This window comes from Scyliorhinus torazame, chromosome 1, assembly GCF_047496885.1.
Source record: "Scyliorhinus torazame isolate Kashiwa2021f chromosome 1, sScyTor2.1, whole genome shotgun sequence".
Taxonomy (NCBI): Eukaryota; Metazoa; Chordata; class Chondrichthyes; order Carcharhiniformes; family Scyliorhinidae; genus Scyliorhinus; species Scyliorhinus torazame.
This window is the reverse complement of record NC_092707.1, coordinates 194,890,572-194,912,226: the sequence shown is the minus strand read 5'-3', so window position 1 is coordinate 194,912,226 and position 21,655 is coordinate 194,890,572. Positions and strand designations below refer to the sequence as shown.

General features: G+C 46.3%; 1 pseudogene; it reads right to left on the bottom strand.

Annotated features, from left to right (window-relative positions):
* Positions 1 to 4,243: 4,243 nt before the first annotated feature.
* Positions 4,244 to 4,400, bottom strand: LOC140430932 (U2 spliceosomal RNA; annotated as a pseudogene).
* Positions 4,401 to 21,655: the final 17,255 nt, after the last annotated feature.

The window sequence follows — 21,655 nt, the reverse complement described above, 5'->3', positions numbered from 1 at the left end:
GATGTCACATGCACAAAGTTGTACCTCCTGGCAAAGTTGGATCATTCCTGGCTTGCGAAGCAGGGGCCATTGTCCGACATCACAGTGAGTGGGATGCCGTGACGAGCAAAGGTGTCCTTACAGGCGCGGGTAACTGCAGACGATGTGATGTCGTGCAAACATACCTCCTCCAGGTAGTTTGAAAAATAGTCTACAATCAGAACATAGTCCCTGCCCAGCGCGTGGAACAGGTCGATGCCAACCTTGGACCAAGGGGACGTGACCAACTCATGGGGCTGTAGGGTCTCACGTGGTTGGGCCGGCTGGAACCGCTGACAGGTGGGGAGTTGAGCACTGTGTTGGCGATGTCGTCATTGATGCCGGGCCAGTACACTGCCTCTCGGGCCCGTCGGCGGCACTTCTCCACGCCAAGATGACCCTCGTGTAGCTGTTCCAAGACGAGCTGGCGCATGCTGTGCGGAATAACAATGCGGTCCAGCTTCAGGAGGACACCATCGACTACCGCCAGATCATCTCTGATGTTGTAGAACTGCGGGCATTGGCCCTTGAGCCACCCGTCTGTTAGGTGGCGCATGACACGCTGTAGTAGGGGGTCAGCCGCAGTCTCGCGGCGAATTTGGACGAGGCGTTCATCCGTGGCCGGTAGATTGGAGGCCACGAAGGCAACATGGGCGTCAATCTGGCAGATGAATCCCGCTGGTTCAGATGGGGTGTTGACTGCCCTGGACAGAGCGTCGGCTACGATCAGGTCTTTGCCCGGGGTGTATACAAGCTGAAAGTCGTATCGCCGGAGTTTGAGCAGAATGCGCTGGAGGCGAGGCGTCATGCCGTTCAAGCCTTTTTGTATTATATTGACCAGAGGGCGATGGTCGGTCTCGATGGTGAATTGGGGAAGGCTGTACACATAATCACAAAATTTAGGGCAGCACGGTAGCATTGTGGATAGCACAATTGCTTCCCAGCTCCAGGGTCCCAGGTTCAATTCCGGCTTGGGTCACAGTCTGTGCGGAGTCTGCACATCCTCCCCATGTGTGTGTGGATTTCCTCCGGGTGCTCCGGTTTCCTCCCACAGTCCAAAGATGTGCAGGTTAGGTGGATTGGCCATGATAAATTGCCCTTATTGTCCAAAATTGCCCTGAGTGTTGGGTGGGGTTACTGGGTTGTGGGGATAGGGTAGAGGTGTTGACCTTGGGTAGGGTGCTCTTTCCAAGAGCCGGTGCAGACTCGATGGGCCGAATGGCCTCCTTCTGTACTGTAAATTCAATGATAATCTATGAAAATTTGACGACACTGGTCGTCCTTTTCTATCTGCGCGCAGCACTGTTCCGTGGGGGTCATGGTGCGTGATGCAGATGCAACGGTGGCCCATGATGAGGCCTCATTACGTTGCAGGACCACTGCCCCAATGCCAGATTGACTGGAATCGGTCAAAATTTTTGTCTCTTTCGCTGGATCAAAAAAGGCCAATATCGGGACCGTGGTAAGTTTGGTTTTAAGCTCTCTCCATTCGCGCTTGTGGGCAGGAAGCCATTGGAAGTCTGTCGCGTTCCTGACCAGGTTCCTGAGAGCTGTGGTATGAGAGGCGAGGTTAGGGATGAACTTCCCTGGGAAGTTGACCATGCCCAGAAATCGGAGGTCCGCCTTCTTGCCCTCTGGCTGTTTCATGGCTGTGATGGCAGCCACCTTGTCCGTATCTGGCCGCACACCCAACTGGGAGATGTGGTCCCCTAGGAACTTGAGTTCCATCTGGCTGAAGGAGCATTTGGCTCTGTTGAGGCATAGGCCCTGCTCCCGTATGCGTTTGAACACGTGCTGGAGGCGACTGATATGCTCCTGCAGGGTGGTGGACCACATGATTATGTTGTCAACATAGACGCGAACACTTTCAATGCCTTCCATCATTTGTTCCATGATCCTGTGGAATACTTTTGACGCCGATATGATCCCAACCGGCATCCTGTTGTAACAATATCTGCCAAAAGGGGTGTTAAAGGTACACAGTTTCCTGCTGGATCTGTCTAGTTGAATTTGCCAGAATCCTTTTGAGGCGTTAAGTTTGGTGAAGAGCCAGGCGCGAGCCATCTCGCATGTGATCTCTTCGCGCTTGGAGATTGGGTAATGCTCCCTCATTATGTTGCGATTCAGATCCTTTGGATCAATGCAGATTCTGAGCTCACCGGAAGGCTTCTTTACGCACCATGGAACTGACCCATTCGGTTGGTTCTGTAACTCTGGAGATCACTCCTTGGTCTTGGAGGTCCTGCAGCTGCTTCTTGAGGCGGTCCTTGAAGGGTGCTGGGACTCTGCGAGGTGCATGCACCACAGGCGTGGCGTTCTGTTTGAGTATGATCTTGTACGTATATGGCAGCATGCCCATGCCTTTGAAGATGTCGCAGTGCTGGTCGATGATGGCGTTGAGTTGCGCCCTGAAGTCAGCATCCTGGAAGGCAGATGTGTCATCAGGAGAGAGTGAACTCTTTGAATGAGGTTTCGCAATTTGCGCGTCTGTGTGCCAAGCAGAGAGTCCTTCGAGGAGCCCATGATCTCGAAAGGAAGGATGGCTTTTCGTGACCTGTGCGTCACTTCGAGTTGGCATGAGCCGGTAGCAGGAATAATGTTGCCATTGTAATCCAATAGCTGGCAGGCCGATGGGAGAATGTTTGGTTTGACGTGAAGGCTTTGGAAAGCAGACCACGCCATGAGATTGGCGGAGGCACCAGTGTCCAGGCGGAATCGTATTTGGGACCGGTTGACCGTCAGAGTGGCACACCACTCATCGTCTGGATCGATGCTGTATACCGACAGCGGCTGGTGTTTTTGCTTCGGGGACAGCCTGTTTTTCGTTACGACACCGACTCGAAAAGGCGCCTTCGAGTCCTCGGTGTCACTGCTGTGTGGGAGGTCGGAATCGGACTCGGTGACCTTGGGTTGAATTGCCCGAACGTTCCTGCGAGGCTGGCTGAAGCGATATGAATTGGAAGGCTGAGCTGCTCGACAGCAGGCAGCACAGTGGCCAAGTCTTCCACATCGTAGGCATTGTCGAGATTTTGCGGGGCATTGCCGCTTTAAATGGGCGGAGCCACAGTTGCCGCACGTCGTGCCGTCAGCACGTTCGCTGTGCCACCGCGCATGCGCGCTGTGGTCCTGCGTAGTGCGCGCCTGCGCATTACGTTCCTCCTTGTCGCCGTCCCCTCGTTTGGTGCATACAAGCGCGGGAATCCACGAAAAGCGTGCGAAATGGCTGCCCTCATCCAGGCTGAGGCCCTGGAGGTGTTCAATCACTTGGACCCGTTCCACCTCGTGGGGACATTGCCGCGCCATTTCAGCCGCTTGTGTACGGGAGCACCGACTGGTGGCATTGTCATGTAGGACACAGGTCTCGATGGCGACCGCTATCTTTACTTTGAGGAGCTGCGGACATAGGGGGTCCGACTGAACACCAAAAACAATCTGGTCACGTATCATGGGGTCGGAGGTGGGCCCGTAGGTGCAAGATTGCGCAAGGATGCGGAGGTGCGTTAAAAAGGATTGGAAAGGTTCGTCCTTACCCTGCAAACGCTGCTGTAACACGTAGCGTTCGAAACTTTCATTCACCTCTACGCTGCAGTGAGTGTCAAATTTGAGGAGAACCGTCTTGAACTTCGTCTTGTCTTCGTCATCTGCAAGGGTGAGAGAGTTGAAAATATGGATGGCATGGTCCCCGGCCGTGGAGAGGAGAAGGGCAATCTTTCTGGTGTCCGAGGCGCCCTCCCTCTCCGTGGCTTCGAGGTAGAGCTGGAAACGCTGTTTGAAAATCTTCCAGTTGGCTCCGAGCTTGCCGGCGATGCGGAGCGGCGGCGGCGGGCTGATGTTGTCCATGTTTCAGGATAATGAAATGCTGGCGGAAGGCAGATCACTTGCAGGTAGGTCTAAGAAGTGCTAGTATGGAACCACACCTGGTATCATGATGTGTTGGGTGTTCTGGATCACATACAGGTCACTAACACTTGAAGTAGTGCAACACTATTTTATTAAAAGGTTAACTATTTAAACATACTTGAACTGTGGGTAAATACGATACCAGCTTTAACTAAAAACCTTTGCCTTGTCCGAGCCGGTTGATGCACTCAGCACATGGTGAATGTCTGTGTTGCAGGTTGTGAGCTCTGTGCTCCTAGCTAGCTGCTTCTCGAATGAGCGGGAACTCTGATGTCCCCTGTCTTTATAGTGTATGTGCTCTCACTAGTGATTGGCTGCGGTGTTGTGTATGTTGATTGATCCCACTGCATGTCCATCAGTGTGTGTCTGCACCATGATATACTGGTGTATATTATGACACCCACAAGAAAGACATATCAGATCTTAGCCAAAAGGCCAAGCAGATACTACACCTGATCTTAGCCAGAAGGCCGAGAAGCGATGAGGGATAGATTCTTGTTGCTGCACCACCCCACCAGTTTCTCGATCTTCTCCTGCATTCTGACTCATCGTTATTCGACATCCGGCCCACTATGGTCGTGTTGTCAGCAAACTTGTAGATGGAGTCGGAACCAAATTTTGCCATGCAATTGTGTGTGTACAGGGAGCATAGTAGGGGGTTAAGTACGCAGCCTTGCAGGGCCCCTGTATTGAGAACTATTGTGGAGGAGGTGTTGTTGTTTATTCTTACTGATTGTGGGTCAGAAAGTCGAGGATCCAGTTGCAGAGTGGTGAGCCAAGTCCTAGATTTTGGAGCTTTGATATGAGCTTGGCTGGGATTATAGTGTTGAAGGTGGAGCTGTAGTCAATAAATATGAGTCTGATGTAGGAGTCCTTGTTGTCCTTGTTGTCTATGCCCCTCATTATTTTATCGACCTCTATAAGATCGGCCCGAAGCCTCCTAATCATGATCGTACTGTTATTCATCTGTTGTTCTTGATATAGTTGACCCACAGTTAATAATAAATCGTTTATAACTTTAGCTGCAAGTGTTCTTGTGATATAAATCAGTCCATCCGACAAGAATATTACAGATTCGATGGGCCGAATAGCCTCCTTCTACACTGTAGGGATTCCATGATCCGTCCTCTTCTGGAATTGACATCAACATCAATTATGCTAACCTGGAGTAATTTGTATATGTAAATCATATCAATTAAACATTCTATGCCTCACGTCGGTCTGAAAATTATTTTTAAACAGCATTTCTCCGTATTGTTCCCTCAGGAATCATCAATGTGAGCTTCATTTCAAACCCTCCAAGATTAATAAATACAGAATAATGTTTTCAATGATGGGAGGGAAAATATATTTGGCTATTAGAGAAACAAATTGAAGAAATTGATCTTATTACCATAATTAATTAAGGGGTTAAGTCTAACAGTATAACAGTTGCATTGGCTGAGTATTTTCAGGTTTTGGATTGACAAAAAGCATATGTTAATAAACATAAATTTTAATTTAAAAAAATTAAATCTGCTTAACATGTTTTCTCAAAAGATTACCTCCTGTAACATAATTATACTCTGAAAGTTTTACAGAGTTAAAGTTTTCCAATATAATTAATCCAATTTGCATAGAGATATATTTATTCAGAATTCATTAATGTGCTGTGTGTAACAGCATGCAAATCATTTCCTCTGAATTGCAATACAATAGTCTTTACAATTATTGAAATGTGACAGAAAGATGGCACCTGATCAGATTTACTCGCGTTAATTAGACCTATTAGTATGATTTCTTAATTTTACTTCAATTACTATATAATAATAACAATTATTATTACTCTTGAAGCTTAGCAGAAGGTATCTCCCTGCCTTTTGAATTACCACATGAATTCAGCCACTGAAACAAAAAAACTAATGAGAATGAAAAGCCAAGTGAGAAAATGCTTTTCTGCAAGTTTAATCAAAATATTTGAATAAAACTGCACAGCAAGATTTTGCATAGCAACGTGTTCACTATAATTGGAAATTATCTGTGTTTTGCTATGTATTAATCAAAATAGATAAATGAATTGAAAAACAGTTCATTTACTTTGTCTTCTCATTGCCGGGTGATGCTTGCTCTATTATGGCTTTTGTCAACTGTCATCAGTGGGGAGATGTTGCTGAATTTTATAATCAAAATCTTAAATGACCTGAAATGAGATTGGTTATGAGGTCAGTTCTGTGGCACATCAGACAATCCTTACTAGTTTCATTTCATTTATTTACATTTTTCCTTGGGCTCAAACAGCATATTATTATTTAATCCGCTTCCACTAGCATTTCCGATAGTTTTAAATCAAAATATCCCTGTGTGGCTTCGAGAAATTCCTTGTGTATAATTCTTTACATGCAGTACTATCATAAAACAAACTCAACCTAATAATACAATGCCATAAACATCTTGAGAGATCTTATCAAATGCCATCTAAAGGACATGATATTTCAAATAATTCCAATAAATTTGATAGGCATGACTTGTCTTTCTTAAATCCATGTCACCTCCAATTAATCTCTCTTGCTGGGATAAGTTTGAACTGAATGAATTGGGACCCAAAGTCTTCATCGCTGCAAACAACAATAGATGAAGATAAAACTAACAAGAAAAAATATATTCATGTATCTGGTGCCAATTATAATCATAGATAATCCCAAAGCAATTCATAGATAATTAATTATTTTTGAAGTAATTCACTTTTTAACATAGTAAAATCTGGCAGCGAATTTGTACATAGCAAGATCCCATTAGAAATTAGGCAAATAACCAGATATCTCCTTTCTAGTCGTGTTGGCTGAGTTATAAATATTGACTAAGGCTCAAGAGAACGTCCCAAGACTTCTTTTAATAGTTCCATGGGATTTTTTGAATTCAGCTGATAGGGTAGATAGGGTCACTGTCTAATATTGCAACCTGAATGATAGCAACTGCGACAGCGTTGAACGATGGCACTCCCTGAGTCCTGCACTGAAGTATCAGTTTAGATTGTGCTCAAGTCTTGGGCCGGGATTTCCGCCCCCCACCGCATTTTGCGCATTTTCGGGTGACAGAGGCAACTCACCATTAGCCGCCAATGGGATTTTCCCATTTTGGCCAAAGTCTATGGTGTTTTGTATGGCTCGCTCGTCCTGCCGCCAGGGGGGGACCCATCATGGTGGAGTTGCCTTCGATGGAACCGGAAGCTCCTGTCGGTGGTAAGTGGTGGAAAATCCAGCGCTTGGAGTGTCTTTTGCAAAATTCCTCTCTTACTCATCCATATCTGTGCAGACACAGAGGGATGCTAATAAAACATGGGCGGGATAGGCATCACATAGGCATCACAGAGACATGGTTGCAGGGGGTTCAGGACTGGCATTTAAACATCCAGGGATTCACAACCTATCGAAAAGACAGGGAGGTGGGCAGAGGGGGCGGGGTTGCCTTGTTAATTAGGAATGAAATTAAATCAATAGCACTAAATGACATAGGGTCAGATGATGTGGAGTCTGTGTGGGTAGAGTTGAGGAACCACAAAGGCAAAAAAACCATAATGGGAGTTATGTACAGGCCTCCTAACAGTGGTCAGGACCGGGGGCACAAAATGCACCACGAAATAGAAAGTGCATGTCAGAAAGGCAAGGTCACAGTAATCATGGGGGACTTCAATATGCAGGTGGACTGGGTAAATAATGCTGCCAGTGGACCCAAGGAAAGGGAATTCATTGAATGTTTACAGGAGGGCTTTTTGGAACAGCTTGTGATGGAGCCCACGAGGGAACAGGCCATTCTGGACTTAGTGTTATGTAATGAGCCAGACTTGATTAAAGATCTTAAAGTAAGGGAGCACTTAGGAGGCAGTGATCATAATATGGTAGAATTCAATCTCCAATTTGAAAGAAAGAAGGTAGAATCAGATGTAAAGGTGTTACAGTTAAATAAAGGTAACTACAGGGGCATGAGGGAGGAACTGACAAAAATCGACTGGGAGCAGAGCCTAGGGGGAAAGACAGTAGAACAGCAATGGCAGGAGTTTCTGGGAGTAATTGAGGACACAGTGCAGAGGTTCATCCCAAAGAAAAGAAATGTTATCAGAGGGGGGATTAGGCAGCCATGGCTGACAAAGGAAGTTAGGGAATGCATCAAAGCAAAAGAGAAAGCCTATAATGTGGCAAAGAGTAGTGGGAAGTCAGAAGATTGGGAAGGCTACAAAAACAAACAGAGGATAACAAAGAGAGAAATAAGGAAAGAGAGGATCAAATATGAAGGTAGGCTAGCCAGTAACATTAGGAATGATAGTAAAAGTTTCTTTAAATACATTAAAAACAAATGGGAGGCAAAAGTTGACATTGGGCCGCTCCAAAATGACGCTGGTAATTTTGTGATGGGAGACAAGGAAATAGTTGAGGAACTAAATAAGTACTTTGCGTCAGTCTTCACAGTAGAAGACATGAGTAATATCCCACCAATTCCGGAGAGTCAGGGGGCAGAGTTGAATATGGTAGCCATCACAAAGGAGAAAGTGCTAGAGAAACTAAGAGGTCTAAAAATTGATAAATCTCTGGGCCCAGATGGACTACATCCTAGAATTCTAAAGGAGATAGCTGAAGAAATAGTGGAGGCGTTAGTTATGATCTTTCAAAAGTCACTGGAGTCCGGGAAAGTCCCAGAGGATTGGAAAATCGCTGTTGTAACCCCCCTGTTCAAGAAGGGAACAAGGAAAAAGATGGAAAATTATAGGCCAATTAGCCTAACCTCGGTTGTTGGCAAGATTCTAGAATCCATTGTTAAGGATGAGATTTCTAAATTCTTGGAAGTGCAGGGTCAGATTAGGACAAGTCAGCATGGATTTAGTAAGGGGAGGTCGTGCCTGACAAACCTGTTAGAGTTCTTTGAAGAGATAACAAATAGGTTAGACCAAGGAGAGCCAATGGATGTTATCTATCTTGACTTCCAAAAGGCCTTTGATAAGGTGCCTCACGGGAGACTGCTGAGTAAAGTAAAATAAGGGCCCATGGTATTCAAGGCAAGGTACTAACATGGATTGACGATTGGCTGTCAGCCAGAAGGCAGAGAGTTGGGATAAAAGGTTCTTTTTCGGAATGGCAACCGGTGACGAGTGGTGTCCCGCAGGGTTCAGTGTTGGGGCCACAGCTGTTCTCTTTATATATTAACGATCTAGATGACGGGACCGGGGGCATTCTGGCTAAGTTTGCCGATGATACAAAGATAGGTGGAGGGGCAGGTAGTGTGGAGGAGGTGGGGAGGCTGCAGAAAGATTTAGACAGTTTAGGAGAGTGGTCCAAGAAATGGCTGATGAAATTCAACGTGGGCAAATGCGAGGTCTTGCACTTTGGAAAAAAGAATAGAGGCATGGACTATTTTCTAAACGGTGACAAAATTCATAATGCTGAAGTGCAAAGGGACTTGGGAGTCCTAGTCCAGGATTCTCTAAAGGTAAACTTGCAGGTTGAGTCCGTAATTAAGAAAGCAAATGCAATGTTGTCATTCATCTCAAGAGGCTTGGAATATAAAAGCAGGGATGTACTTCTGAAGCTTTATAAAGCATTAGTTAGGCCCCATTTAGAATACTGTGAGCAATTTTTGGCCCCACACCTCAGGAAGGACATACTGGCACTGGAGCGGGCCCAGCGGAGATTCACACGGATGATCCCAGGAATGGTAGGCCTAACATACGATGAACGTCTGAGGATCCTGGGATTATATTCATTGGAGTTTGGGAGGTTGAGGGGAGATCTAATAGAAACTTACAAGATAATGAATGGCTTAGATAGGGTGGATGTAGGGAAGTTGTTTCCATTAGCAGGGGAGACTAGGACCCGGGGGCACAGCCTTAGAATAAAAGGGAGTCACTTTAGAACAGAGATGAGGAGAAATTTCTTCAGCCAGAGAGTGGTGGGTCTGTGGAATTCATTGCCACAGAGGGCGGTGGAGGCCGGGACGTTGAGTGTCTTTAAGACAGAAGTTGATAAATTCTTGATTTCTCGAGGAATTAAGGGCTATGGAGAGAGAGCGGGTAAATGGAGTTGAAATCAGCCATGATTGAATGGCGGAGTGGACTCGATGGGCCGAATGGCCTTACTTCCTCTCCTATGTCTTATGGTTTTATGGGAATCCCCATCCAGTGACACCAGAATCGTTAATCCCGATCAGGCATGGAATCGCCCGTCAGCCGAAAAACGATATTGGCGCCCAAAGGAAGCCATGCTCTGGTGCCTCGCTGATGGCAATAGCTGTCTCTTTGCAGGGAGGTTTGCTACTGCTGTTGGGGAGGGTTAAAACTAATTTAGCAGGGGCCTGGGATTCTGAGAGAAGGTTCAGCAGGGATGGATGCACAGCCAAAATTTGAGGAGACACGAAGTGAGTCAGGAAGTCATGGAATGTCTAGACCAGTTAAGTCAGCAGGGAGTTTGGCAAGATTTGATGGCATTTATTTTAAAGCAAGGAGTTTGACAAATAAGGCAGACGAGTTAAGGGCACAAATTAAAACATATTGGTATGATATCAGTGCTGTCACTGAGACATGGTTGAGAGAGGGGCAGGATTGGCAGCCCAATATTCCAGGATATAGGATTTTCAGGCGAGATGGAAAAGGATGTAAGAGAAGAGGAGATGTCGCAATTTTGATCAGGGAATCAATGATAGCAGTAAGGACAGATAACATCACAGAAGGCTCTGATGTGTTGGGTGCTCTGGATCGGTGGAACACATACAGGCCACCAACACTTAAAATAGTGCAACACTATTTTATTAAGTTAGAAACTGTTAAACATACTTTCACTGTGGGTTAACACGATGTTAGATTAAACTAAAGACCTATGCCTGTCCGAACCAGTCTATGCACTCAGCACATGGTGAGGATCTGTGCTGTAAGCTGTAAGCTCTGTCCTTGTAGGAGGCTGCATCCCGAATGAGCAGGAACTCTGATGCTCTCTGTCTATATAGTGAGTGTGCTCTAACTGGTGATTGGCTGCGGTGTTGTGTGTGTTGATTGGTCTTGCTATGTGTCCATCAGTGTGTGTGTATCTGCACCATGATATACTGGTGTATATTATGACAGGCTCTTCAACTGAGACCATATGGATGGAACTTAAAAACTAAAAAGGAGCAATCACATTGGTGAAAGTGTTCTGTTGGCCCCCAAACAGTCCGAGAGAAATAGAAGAGCAGATATGTAGGCAAATTTCAGAGAAGTGTAAATGTAATAAGGAAGTGCTCGTGTGGGATTTCAACATTCTCAATGCTAACTGGGTAAATCGAAGTGTAAAAAGTTTAGAGTGAACGGAATTCATAAAATGCATCTGGGGGAACTTTTTAAGCCAGCACTTAGAAAGATCTACAAGAGAGCTGGTGGTCCTGGATTTAATTTTCAGGTAACGTAGCTGGGGAGGTGGTTGAAGTATGAATGGGGGAGCATTTTGCAGAAAGTGATCATAACACTGTTAGATTCAAGATTGTTATGGAAAAGAACAACAATGGGCCTGAGATTAAAGTTCTAAACTGGGGGAAGGCCAATTTTAATAAGATACAATTTGGCCAGAGTGGACCGGGAGAGGACACTTTTAGGTAAATCTGTGACAGAATAGTGGGATGCATTCAAGAAGGAAGCAGGCAGAGGGCAGGGCAAACATATCCTAATCAAGAGAAAGGGTGGGACCAACAAATCCAGTGATATCCTGGGTATCAAAGGATATACAGCATTGGATAAGTAGAAGAAAGGAGGTTAATGGCAGATATCAAGGGCTCAAAACAGACCTAGAGGCGTACAGAACAGAAAAGAGGGAATTTAAAAAGGAAATTAGGAGAGCAAAGAGTGGACATGAAAGGAAACTGGCAGGTAAAATGAAGGAAATTCCAAAGTTGTTTTACAAGTGCATTAAGGGTAAAAGGATAACTAAGGAAAGAGTAGGGCCCATTAAGGACCACAGTGGTAATTGTGTCTGGAGCCGGAGGACATAGGTAGGGATCTAAAAGAATATTTTGTGTCAGTGTCCACTCATGAGAGGGACTATGTAGGTATAGAAATCAGGAGAAGGACTGTGATAAAATCAAAGAGATTAACATAGACAGAGAGGAGGTTTTGAGTGGTCTGGCAGACGTAACAGTAGACAAATATCCTGGGCCAGATGAAATGTATCCCAGGCTGCTGAGTGAGGCAAGGGAGGAAATAGCAGGGATGCAGACAATAATTTTCAATTTCTCTCTGGCCACAGGGGAGGTGCCAGAGGATTGAAGGATCACCAATGTGGTACATTATTCAAGAAGGGAGGAAGGGATAAACCAGAAAATTACAGGCCAGTCAGTCTAACCTGGGGAAACTAGTGAAGTAATTCTGAGAGTCAGAATTAATCTGTATTTGGATTAATCAAGAACAGTCAGCATGGTTTTGTTAAGGGAGGTAATGTCTGACCAACCTGATTGAGTTTTTTGAATAGGTGATCAGGTGTGTAGAAGAGGTAAATGTATTTGACGTAGTCTTCTTGGACTTTAGCAAAGCTTTTGATAAGGTCCCACATGGGAGACTGATAGCGAAGGCAAGCGCCCATGGGATCCAAGGAGATTTGGCAAATTGGGTCCAAAACTGGCTGAGTGGCAGGAAGCAGAGGGTGATGGTCGAGGGATATTTTTCTGACTGGAAGCCTGTGTCCAGTGGGGTCCCACAGGGAACGGTGTTGAGGCCCTTGCTGTTTGTGCTTTATATAAATGATTTCGATATGAATATAGGAGGGTTGATCAGTAAGTTTGCGGATGATACATACTTGTTGGGGTGGTAAATAGTGAGAAGGATAGCTAGCCTTCGATTACAGGAGAATATAGATGGATGGTCAGGTGGGCTGATCAGTGGCAAATGGAATTCAATCTGGATAAGTGTGGTGGAGGGAACAATGACCAGGGGGCACAGATTTAAGGTAGGGGCAGGAGGTTTAGAGGGGATGTGAGGGAAAACTTTTTTATGCAGAAGGTGGTGGGAGTTTGGAATTTGTTGCCTGAAAGGGTGGCAGAGACCCACATAACATTTAAGAAGTATTTAGATGTGCACTTGCGATCCCAGGGAATACAAGGCGATGGGCCAAGTGCTGGAAAATGGTAATCGAATGGTTGTTTTTGATCAGTACAGGCGCAATTGTCGAAGGCCTTTTTTGTGCTCTATGATTCTACGACTCTATAAATGCGTTCTACACCCCATCTCTGTGTGGGCATGCAAATTGTACAGTAACAGCCTTTAGCATTTCATTAACGGGCCTGACCTGGTATTCTTCAGCCTCCCACGATGCTCCACCTCCACCAGGTGGAAGTGACGGCGGTGCTGTTCACTTGTGGTATTTAAAATCAGGAAAGGCCGTGACCGATGATGGAGTGAGAGGAGGTAAGCCACGTTACCAAAGGCACAACAGTGGGTTGCCAAGTGTCGCTGACTGGAGGGCATCTACCTGGGTTGGAGGGAGTAGTGGGGGGCAACCATGGGATGTGCCGTGGTGTTGGGGTGCCCCCGAGACTGGGGTGTCAGGGCATGGACCATCATTTCCCCGGCATTCAAGGTAGCCATTTGGCTGCATACTCCATCGACTGCCCACTGTGACACGGAAATGCGCAGAGCGCCACCGGCCATATGGTTTCCCCCTCCACTTCCAGAGATGGGCGGTTCCAATGCATCCTGTGGCTCATCAGGCGTTGGCATCCCCAGTGCACCCACCTGAGGCGTTGCCCCACTGCAGGTGCAGCAGGTGAGCCGTGGAGTGCACCCCAACCCTGACGCATGCACCGTGGCCATCGGCACCCACCCTGGCACACTACCCCTGGCAAGACACACGTTCTGCCACTGACACCCTCAGCTAGCCCACCCAGCAGAGCTGCTGGCTGTCAGCAAGCCATGCCTGTGCACTGCGTCCCTGCTCTCATCCATCATGCTCCTAGACATGTAGGCACAATGGTGCGCCACACAAAGAACCCTCAGCACACCACAGCTATGGTCGCGACAGGTGCCCACCCCCTGGCCGAGCCCCACCTGTGGTACCTGCTTACATACATGCCACCAAGCATGGCGCCCATCGCTGGTGCACTGCTCTCAACCCCCCCCCCCCCCTCCTTACAACCTGACGCCACCTTGCTGGCGGCTATCACATGGCCCATACAAGGAGGACCCCGTCAGTAGACCCCATAAGAAGATGCAGGACAGTGTCTGCAGAGCGTACAGCTGGCATGGGTAGTTCCAGCCACCAATACCCCTGCCAGCCAGGTTGGATTAGAGGCCCCCAGCGTCTGGCACCGATGGGGCCAGGAATACGGTGCAAAGGGCAAAATGTCAGGGGAACAGTCGGGTTGGGGGTGGGGGTGTGAATGGCGGGGGTGGGGCATCATACAGGGCAGGGGCTTCAGTGAAGGGCAGGCTACCATGTAGCCCGTTCACCCATACACGGTAGGTAGCATTTCCCACTGCCGAATTTTGCAAACATGGTGCATTCAGCTGAGGAAGGAGCAGTGCTCTGAAAGCTAGTGATTTGAAACAAACCTGTTGGAATTTAACCTGGTGTTGTAAGACATCTTACTGTGCTCACCCCAGTCCAACGCCGGCATCTCCACATCATGGCAAACATCATTAGCATCTCATTATGACAGCTACTCGTGGGATTCATCCCCCCCCCCCCCCACTGAGTTTAAATCCCACGTCAGCATGCAAATAGAGCGACGTGTTTTACAACAGCGTTTAAGCGACATGCAGCTGGTAATCCATACCTTACTCAGGACGCTGAGGAGAGTTTGCAAAATTTATATCCTGCAGACTTTGCAGACGGCACTGCCTCGGTTTTGAGGGCCGGACTCTCAGGTAACTCTCTGCAGTGTCCACAGCAGGGGGAAAACAGGGTTGATTTTAAATGTGCTGCTGGGCAATGGATTTATTTGGAGGCAAGAACCAGACATGATTGCGGATAGGGGAGGGACTTCAGAGCAAGGGCTCCAGTGGAGGGAATGAGCAGGTAAGGTTGCACACAAATACATGACTTGGAGGGAAATGCAAGCTAAATGGCCGCCCAATTGAAATGTTAGTTGCAAGATAAAGACACAGCCAAAGCTGAAGCAGGTTAGCAGCTGCTCAGTTGGCATGCAGGGAATCAGGCTGGTGAAGGAATTATGCTGATCGAAGCAGCAGTGATCCTGAAAAGTGGCATTGATTGTTTACCAAATCTTAACATTCGCAGTCTTCAAATTCATTCGGCTATTATGCAACTGCAAAACTATTGGATGACTGGAGAAGCTGGGGAACACCTCAGAAATATGGCCGTGGAAAACTCACAGTGGTGAAGCCTTCAGACCCACTTACGCTCATGACAAGGCCAAACTGTGCAGTCTTGCAGTGCAGTTCATGATGATCCCAGTGCCTTAGCTGAAAGCAGAACATCCAATAACCTGGCCAAAGTTGTCGGTTGTCAGTCATGTGGACTGGTGGTGGGGGGGAGGGGGGGATATGCAACAGCAATGTGAAGAACGTTCATGTGCAGCCTGCACTGGACATCATTTCAGGGGCCAAGATTCCCTGGAGTGTGCAGAGAGGTATTGAGGCCGCAGTTGTAAATGATTCCTTGCCCAGAAGTGAACCTTTACCAACAAATGCTGACTCTTGCATCTCTTTCTTTGAAACTACAGTGAGAAAACCATCACGAATATGGAGCCTGGTGTTGTCGCTGCTTGCATTATTGCTTATAACCAGGAGGGAAGAGAAGAATACGAAGCAAGTGCCTGGCTTGCCAAAGAGAGGAGCTGAAACCTAAACATGAAGAGGTGGCTGGTCATCCTCCAGATTGTCATGGGAGTGTATCTTTAAGAAATGGGTGTTCATCAAATAGCTGCAGTGATGTCATTGTGTGGGTGGAGCTGGGATGTGTCTCTGGCTTTTACTTTTGTTTTGCGCTGGAAGCTGTTTGTGGCTTTGTGTTTTATTTTTGTTTTAGGCAGTTGAAAGCTGAATTCAGACAAGGTTCATTTTGTCTCTCTCTCTCTCTGTATGCTAAAAGGTGTCCAGATCACTTGATAATTTAAAAGTGATAACTGTCTTGAATAAATAATTTATACCTACTGCTTTGTTGAAAAGGGTGTTTGGCTTATGGATGTTGTTAAGAAAGTTATTAAGGGTTGCATACAGAGTACCGTATCTGTGGGGGGTAATTGGGTTGGTAGTTGATAAAATGTTTACTGCGTGTTTATAAAATGTTAACTGAATTCATAAAATAAACATTGTTTTGTTTAAAAATACTTAAGGTCTCTGTTGCATCATACCTGGAAAGTAGGCCCTTGTGCTCCTCATAACCAAAATCCATTAAACGTTGCAGGTCATATAAACTCCATGATATACTTTGGAATTTACTAAACCCTGGCCCATAACAGGATGCAGTAGATGATCCTTAGAGAGCCATCCTTCCTCTGCACCTCACAAGCTCCCAGGTTTATAGACATCATATAAAGTAAGTAAAGTCACCATAGTCCCAGGTGACCAGAGGCTGCTTTCTCCTTTGAAGATGATGATTTAACCTGTGGATCACCACATCTCAGGTGAGGGGCAAGGTTGAGAAGGCAGGTTGAGAATAACATGAGCCACTGCGGAGATTGAATCCACGCTGTTGGCCTTCCTCTGCATCATGAACCCGCTGTCCAGCCAACTGAGCAACAGTGGAAACCCTTGAAACATTGTATGTTATCTCTGGATGAGTGAGAATGAGTGTTGCCGATACCTGCACATGTCAAGAGATTTGGTCACACACATCCGCCACATTCTGCAGGATTTGGCACCACAGGGACTGGAGGGGACACCCACTGTCACTACTCCCAACTTCCATAGCAGTGGTTCCTTTCAGAGCCCCACTGGACATCTCTGCAGGATCTCAAAAGCGACCACCCACAAATGCATCCAGAAGGTTAGACACCATTTTTGCAAATCACGGTAACACAGTGGTTAGCACTGTTGCTTCACAGCTCCAGGGTCCCAGGTTCGATTCGTGGCTTGGGTCTCTGTCTGTGTTGTGTAGAGTCTGCCCGTTCTCCCTATGTCTGCGTGGGTTTCTTCCGGGTGCTCCGGTTTCCTCCCACAAGTCCCGGAATGTGGCGACTAGGGGCTTTTCACAATAACTTCATTGCAGTGTTAATGTAACACTACTTGTGACAATACAGATTATTATTAAATCTGAACTTCAACAGAAATCAAGCAAGCCAGGAAGCAAGAGCACTAGGATTTCTTGAGGTTTTAGGATTTCCATAGGTGCAGGGTGTCATCAACTGCACGCATTTGGCTATAAAAGCTCCCTGGCAACAAGTAGTCCAGGACATCAACTGCAAAGGTTCCATTCACTTAATGTGCACCTGATATGTGACAATAACAAATGTATCATGCAGTTTTGATCCAAATATCTTATATAACTCATATCTTGAATCAATCACAGATCCTGACATATTCAAGGAATCACACATGACGAATGTTGGATTTTTGGGGACAAGGGTGACATGAAAAGGATGTGGCTAATGAGGCCCATATGGCATCCTCAGGCTCCTGCTGAGACAAGGCATAACGGGGCTCATGACTCGATCTGGACTTTGGTGGAACACCATAGCGATGATAAAAATGCTGTTCCAATGCCTGGATAGATCTGGCTGAGTGCTCAAGTACACTTCACAGAGTGTGTCAATCATCCTCATGGCTTGCTGAACGTTGTTCAACCCGGCATTGTAATATTTTCAATGCATGTTTCTATGTATAAACGTGTGATGTGCTTGTGAGCGTGTGAGTTGAGAGTGCTGAGATAGCGGATCTCCCTGGTGGAAAGGAGATCATTCATCCTCTTCCTGCATTGGGTGGCTGACCACTTCTGCAGGACGTTGGCACTGACCAGCATTGCTATCACCTTCCAAGCCCAATTGGTCACCTTGCTGGAAGTCATGTGGCCAGAGTAGGGGCAGAGGACATCACGGTAGGCCTCGGCCATGACCAAGAGGTACTCCAAAGCGATGTCACTAAATCTGGCGCTGCATGTTTTTTGCCTTTGAACACCGTGGAGCTGTCCTTAGCTGCAGAGAGTGCAAATGTTGTCCAGGGCCAGTAAGGAGCACTGAGGTCATGGCAGTGTGAACGGGTCAGATGCCACCCGCCAGCAATACGATAGGTTCCCTGTGGATGAATAATGAATGCATTCTGAAGCATCGCATTTCTACCGACAGGATGAACGCCATTTTTTTACACTTGCAGCCTCACTTTGCTTTTTTCTGGAAAACTTCTGCATATTTTCCAGTCACCATGGAAATTGCCACAGACAGGATGAAAAGGTTGAGTCTTTGGATGGAAATTTCCAAACTTGTAGCGGGTGGGATGGAAAAAATCCACCGGTAGATTTTCATGTAATTTTCATAAAAGTCGATGCTAATTTTCAGGGATTAAAGCCCAAAGGTTTTAGAAGCAAAGCACAATCTCTACAATCATGTTTGAACCATTGCTTCATTACGCATTTGGAACAATTCCATGTATCCTATTTGCACCAGTTCCTACTTATCAATTAAGGCAAAAAGAATTTCTGCATACCATGGGTGGCATGGTAGCACAATGGTTAGCACTGTTGCTTCACAGCTTCAGGGTCCCAAGTTCGATTCCCGGCTTGGGTAACTGTCTGTGCGGCGTCTGCATTTTCTCCCCGTGTCTGTGTGGGTTTCCTTCGGGTGCTCCGGTTTCCACCCACAGTCCAAAAATGTGTAGGTTAGGTGGATTGGCCTTGCTAAATTGCCCCTTAAGCCAAAAGGGTTTGGCGTTACTGAGATGGGATGAAGGTGTGGGCTTGGGTAGGTTGGTGCAGAGTCGATGGACCGAATGGCCTCCCTCTGCACTGTAAATTCTATGATTCTATGAATGTTGATCAATGTAGAATTTTTTGGGGGGGTTGGAGGAGAAGTTGAGAGATCAGCGAAGAATGAAAAACAGTAAATATGGAAACAAACTTCCAGAGAGAACTTCAAATAAATGAACACCAGGCCTTGTTGTCATCAATCATTGCCCTCAACCTGCCTGGGAAGGGGAGCAGAGATAGGGCAGGGGAGGATCGCCTTACACAATGAGAAGTTGTTTTAAAACAAAGCAATTGTATCAGACCAGCTGAGGAAATAAAGCGGTGAAGTTTTCTCAGTGTAACGTTAAAACATCTGTGAACAGGAATAAATAGTTTTAAAGTACTGCCCTTACACAATGAGAAGTTGTTTTAAAACAAAGCAATGGTATCAGACCAGCTGAGGAAATAAAGTGGTGAAGTTTTCTCAGTGTAACGTTAAAACATCTGTGAACAGGAATAAATAGTTTTAAAGTACTGCCTTGGTACTGTATCTGTTATCATGTAAGTACACAAGTTGGAAAAACATCATTTGATAAACTTGAGCACCTTTCTGCACAGTAATTGCTCAGCCGCAGTACAATTCAGAATCTTATTACAAGGAATGTCAATTAAAAACTGTATGTGTTAATGAGGCTTCCCATGCCTTTCATATCTTACAGTTTCTAAATACAAGATGGAAGAGAAAAACAGACCATGGGTAACAAACAAATGTTTCAGAATTAATGCGTGAAATGTCTTTATATTAAAATTTTTCTTCAGACTGAATTACCATAACTCCCATGGCTGTGGTGCAGGATTCAGTGCAATGGAAAAGGTGTTGATTGTTCCTGCAGCACGTGTTCAGAGACTTCTGTTGATGTCAGCTCCATTTCATAGAATCCTTCCAGTGCAGATAGAGGCCATTCGGCCCATTGAGTCTGCACCAACCCTCTGAAAGCGCCCCCTACCTGAGCCTACTCCTCCACCCTATCCCTGTAATCCCATAACGCCGCTTAATCTTTTGGACACGAAGGGGCAATTTAGCATGGCCAAACTATCTAACCTGAACATCCATACTCGAAACGCTAGCCCCATTCTCTCTCCACAGATGATGTCAGACCAGCTGAGATGGCCCAGTGTTTTCTGTTTTTGACTCTTATTCGAAGGCCTGACTGCAAGCCACTTGTGTCAGATTCACTCACCAAATGGTGATCTAAACTCTATGCTATCCTCCGAGGTATGTACAATGCCTGTATCTGAGCTGGTGGCTGCGAGTGTCAGATCGAATGGCAAGATCTTTTCATTTGCATGAAGCCATTTTGGACTCCACTGAAGGTCACAGATGCCAGTGTTCAATCAATTCCATTCACTCCATGTGATATCAACAGACGGTTGAAGGCACTAGATGCTGCGAAGGCAATGGGCCCTGACAATATTCCTGCAATGATCCTGAAGACTTGTGCTCCAGAACGTGCCGCATCTCGAACCAACCTGTTCCAGTACAGTGCAGAAGGAGGTCATTCGGCCCATCGAGTCTGCACCGGCTCTTGGAAAGAGCACCCCCACCCCCACGCTATCCTCATAACCCAGTAACCCCACCCAACACTAAGGGCAATTTTGGACACCAAGGGCAATTTAGCATGGTCAATCCACTTAACCTGCACATCTTTGGACTGTGGGAGGAAGCCGGAGCGCCCGGACACACGGGGAGAACGTGCAGACTCCACACAGTCAGTGACCCAAGCCGGGAATCGAACCTGGAGCGTGTAGGACCACAGGACAGAGTCGAAGAATGAGGGGGTGCTCATTCAAGATGGATTTGAGGAAGACTTTCTTCTCCCAAAGAGTAGTGAATCTTTGGACTACCCCAGGAAGCTGTGGAGGCCGAGTCCTGGAACAATTTCAAGGCTGAGATTTGATAAGTTTTTAATCAATAGGGGAATTAAGGGTTATGGAGAGAAGACAGGAAGGTTGACTTAGTGAATGTTGGCTCAGCCATGATCTTATTAAATGGTGAGCAGGCTCGAAGAGCTGAATGACTTACTCCTGTTCCTATTTCCTTTGGTCTTATGAAATTCGCGTGGAATAATGGCATTTTATGCTGACTTGTCATATCCTCCTGACATGCTTCACACTTCTTGACAACGACTTCAATGTCATTGTTCATATCCGGCCAGTGGAATGTCTCTCTTCATAGAATTCTTATTGTGCAGAAGGAGGCCATTTGGCCCATTGAGTCTGCACCAACCCTCTGAAAGAGCACACTACCTACCCCCACCCTTGTAACCTAACCTGTACATTTGTGGACACTACGGACAATTTAGCATGGTCAATCCACCTAACCTACATATCTCTGGACTGTGAGAGGAAACCAGAGCACCCAGAGGAAACCCCTGAAGATACAGGGAGTGCATGCAAATTCCACATAGTCACCCAAGGTCGGAATTGAACACAGGTCCCTGCTGCCTTGAGGCAGCAGTGCTAACCACTGTGCTGTCCTTGTGAGTCTTCTCATCTGATCTATGTCCATGTGTGAGTGATATTATGCTGCAAAGATACTGGTATGATGCTGTGTTTCCTGTCATGTGAGAGAACCTTTAAGAACTGGGTGTTTATTAAATAGCTGTAGTGGATGTACCTTTAAGAAATGGATGTTTATCAAATAGCTGCAGTGATGTCAGAGTGTGGGTCTTTCACTTTCGCTTTGGGCTGGCAGCTACAGGGTGTGTTTAGTTTTGTTTAGCAGATTGGGAGCTGCATCCAGCAAAACCAGGTGTAATTCTGGTCTGTCTCTGTATGAAAGGAACGTCTTCAGATCACTTGCTAATTTAACAATGATAACTGCTCTCAGTAGTGAATTTAAACCTGATCTCCGTATT